Source organism: Mustela lutreola, chromosome X (genome assembly GCF_030435805.1).
Source record: "Mustela lutreola isolate mMusLut2 chromosome X, mMusLut2.pri, whole genome shotgun sequence".
Classification (NCBI taxonomy): Eukaryota; Metazoa; Chordata; class Mammalia; order Carnivora; family Mustelidae; genus Mustela; species Mustela lutreola.
This window is the reverse complement of record NC_081308.1, coordinates 74,740,095-74,743,878: the sequence shown is the minus strand read 5'-3', so window position 1 is coordinate 74,743,878 and position 3,784 is coordinate 74,740,095. Positions and strand designations below refer to the sequence as shown.

The window sequence follows — 3,784 nt, the reverse complement described above, 5'->3', positions numbered from 1 at the left end:
AGTAGGGACTCAACATAGTACCTTGCAGCCTACAGATGACAGGCAGGACATGTTAGTATAAAGTAGTAGCAGCCTAATTCACAAAAGTTAACAACTGTTTCTCTTTCTAAAAAGAAGCAAGAAGTTAATAAATTCCTTTAATTAGCACCTGGTGTGTCTTGTGGGAGTACAGAGGAGGGCTGTCAGAAGGACCTCGATGGCCAGGTGAGTTGGACATCATTAACAATCATGGTTGGCTTCTAAATACTGGTAACAAGTTGACTTCTGATTTGTAATCTTAGGTAAATTATAAATAAATGAAAAAATGCCAGTAATCATACACTAAGATTAATGAACAGCACTTCAAAATTAACTGCATGAAGGCTGTGCTTGCAACAGGGTTTCACAAGACAAAATACCCATATTTTTTCTTCGTACATCTGGCTTGCAAAGCAGCTCTCATGATCATTTCAAAAACCTCCTCACTCTGTCTTCAGTCTTTGCTGAACACTCCATGTACCCAAAAGCACCAATCCTGTTTGCTATATCTCTGCCTTCTTCTAGCTTCACCAGCTCCTGCTTCATCTTGGCAAGATCCCAACTTGTGTGCTCATCATTCTGAAGATCCTTCTTATTCTCAACCAGGATGATGGGCAGGTTGGGACAAAAGTGCTTGACTTCTGGGGTCCATTTTTATGGGATGTTTTCTAAACTATCATGGCTTTCAATGGAGAAACACATCAGTATAACATCAGTGTCTGGATAGGAGAGAGGCTTCAAGTGGTGATAATCTTCCTGCCCAGCTGTATACCACAAAGCCAACTCTACCTAATTTCCATCAACTTCAATATCTGCCATATAGTTCTCAAACACTGTGGGTACATAACACTTTGACAGAGAGAGAGAGAGAGAGATCACAAGTAGGCAGAGAGGCAGGCAGAGAGAGAGGGGGAAGCAGGCTCCCCACTGAGCAGAGGGTCCAATATGGGGCTCAATCCCAGGACCCTGAGATCATGACCTGAGCCGAAGGAGAGGCTTAACCCACTGAACCACCCAGGTGACCCACAAGTCTTACCACAGGTTCCACCACCAATAATCACCAGTTCCTTCCGGATGACAACCATGCTTACAAATGTGCTACAAGGGGGCGCCTGGGTGGCTCAGTGGGTTAAGCCGCTGCCTTCGGCTCAGTTCATGATCTCAGGGTCCTGGGATCGAGTCCTGCATCGAGCTCTCTGCTCAGCATGGAGCCTGCTTCCCTCTCTCTCTCTCTGCCTGCCTCTCCATCTACTTGTGATTTCTCTCTGTCAATAAATAAATAAAATCTTTAAAAAAAAAAAAAAACAAATGTGCTACAAGACCCGCGGCCTGTGTGGCAGAAATTCCACAAGTGCCTTGAACTTCTCAGATGAAAGGCAATCAGGTGATGACTCAGATTCTGGCCTCTCTGGGCCAAGGAGACCTGTCTGCAAGTGGCAAGATCAGAGAAGGGCAGGTGGCTGAGGAGATGGCAGCAGATTAAACAGATAACCTCCTGAGGGTGGCAGGTGGGAAGCGGGGAGCACCAGTGAGCAAGGGCAGTCATGGATGGGAAAGAGTGATATACTTCTTATCACAATTTCCATAAAAGATGACACATTCCATATCACATATATAACACAATAACTAATAAAATGAAAAAGTGAGATAATGAAAAATGAAAAAGTGAAATGAAAAAAAGTGAATGAAAAAATGAAAAAGTGAGATTTAAACAATGGACAGGGGACTTGGCAAGGTGGTGGAAGAGTAGGGGGACCTCATTTCATTTGGTCCCTTGAATTTAGCAGGTATCTATCAAACTTTTCTGAACACCCATGAATTCAGCCTGAGATGTAAGAAAATATATATGGAACTCTGTAAGTAAAAAAGTGACTGCTTTTTCAAAGTAAGAGGTATGGAGTCATGAATCTCTGGAGAAGATATCAGAAGACAAACAGAGGGGGAGCCTCCATAAGCTGGCTACTGGAAAGGGATACAACACTGGAGTGCAAAATCAAAACTCTTAGAAATCTGCTCCAGTGAGAGACATCTCTTTCTGAAAGAAGCTCTGGGGATAAAAAGTTGAGAGTTCTTGGTTCATTATTGTGGTCTCAGGATCTGAGGAGACACAGAACTAATGGGGATGCCTGATCCAGTAGAGTGCCCAAGCAGGGAAGCAGGGAAATGGGTCACAATCAGCAAGACCAGGAGGGGACATTCAGCTTGGGTGGCCATTAATCATGAGCTGGGTGAGTTGGTTGACTGCTATTTGCCTGAGCACCTTGAAAAGGACTGGAGTATGCAGGCCATTTGCCTTCCCCTAGGAGGGGTAAAATGGCTATACCCATGACTGGGCAATAACTCTCAGGGCGATGGTGTCCCCAGAAAGGACAGTAAGGTGATACCTAATACTCCCCACAGAGCAGAAGAGTGGGTATACTCATAAGCCCACAACCAATCTCAGTTCCTGGGCACACAAAGGGCCCTCAGATGCCCCCCCCCCCACCAATGAGCAGGATTACAGTAGGCAAACATTGCAAGACTGTGGAGTTTGGCATACACAAAAGTGAAAACTGTTTGTCACAGAGGGTTTATTGAAGGGGGGGTGAGCATGATCTCTCAGCTCTGGCCATAAATACAGGTTTGGCCATATTTACTCTGATCTAAAGAGGTGTAGAAAACCTCCAGGGAAGAAAGGTCACATAGAGGACCAGCTTCCAGTGAGTTCACCACCTGACAAAGGGTGAGACAACTCCACCCAGGCAAAGACACTTGAAAAGCAACACAGCAGGGCCCTCACCCAGAAGACAGACTGGAAGAACAAGTAGAAAACAAGCTTACAGATCCCACAAGCCTGTAAAACTACAGTGCCAGGGAAAATAGTATATATAGCTCCTGAAGTTTTCTCACAATTCATTTATCTTTCAGTCTAAAATTTTCCATTTTTTGTACCTTTCCACCATTCCAACTACATTCTTATTGTACCAACTTGTGTTTTTTTTTTAAGATTTATTTATTTGACAGAGAGATCACAAGTAGGCAGAGTGAGAGGAGGTAGCAGGCTCCCTGCTGAGCAGAGAGCCTGATGCGAGGCTCAATCCTAGGACCCTGAGATCATGACATGAGCTGAAGGCAGAGGCTTAACCCACTGAGCCACCCAGGCGCCCCCCAACTTGTGTTTTGAAGTTGATTTTTTATTTTTTAAACCTACATTTTATAGATAAATGCTTCATTTTAGTCCTTTTTTCACTCTATTCAAATATATATACAGAGTTTTGCTTTCTTTGCAAATTTGGAATGTAGATTCTTCTAACACAGAGACCAAAATTCAATCAGGAAAAAGAGAATCACCCTGCTTTGTCCACACTGAGAGATTATAGTCTCTTCGCCCCTTTTTTTTGTTTTTCTTTTCTTATTTCATTTTGGTTTTGTTTGCTTTTTTGTTGTGGCTTCTAACCTCTTTAGATTTGTCTAGTGTGTATTTCGCTTGGATCATGCTTGATATTTTGGACTCTGCTCACTTGTTCACCCATCCTTCTCTGCACAAAATGACTAGAAGGAGGAATTTACAACAAAAGAAAAAAAAAAAAACAGAGGCAATGTTCTTTGCCACAGCAATGTTCTCTGCTACAGAGCTAATGGATATAGATATAAGATGTCAGGGATGGACTTTCAGGATAGCAATTATGAACTTAATAGCTAGGCTTGAAAAATCATAAGTGACACTACAGAATCTCTAAGGGCATAAGTGAGATCTAATAAAGCTAAACTTAAAAATGCTATGAAT

General features: G+C 42.9%; 1 pseudogene; it reads right to left on the bottom strand.

Annotated features, from left to right (window-relative positions):
- Positions 1–314: 314 nt before the first annotated feature.
- Positions 315–827, bottom strand: LOC131821621 (transforming protein RhoA-like; annotated as a pseudogene).
- Between the last annotated feature and the right edge of the window lie 2,957 nt (positions 828–3,784).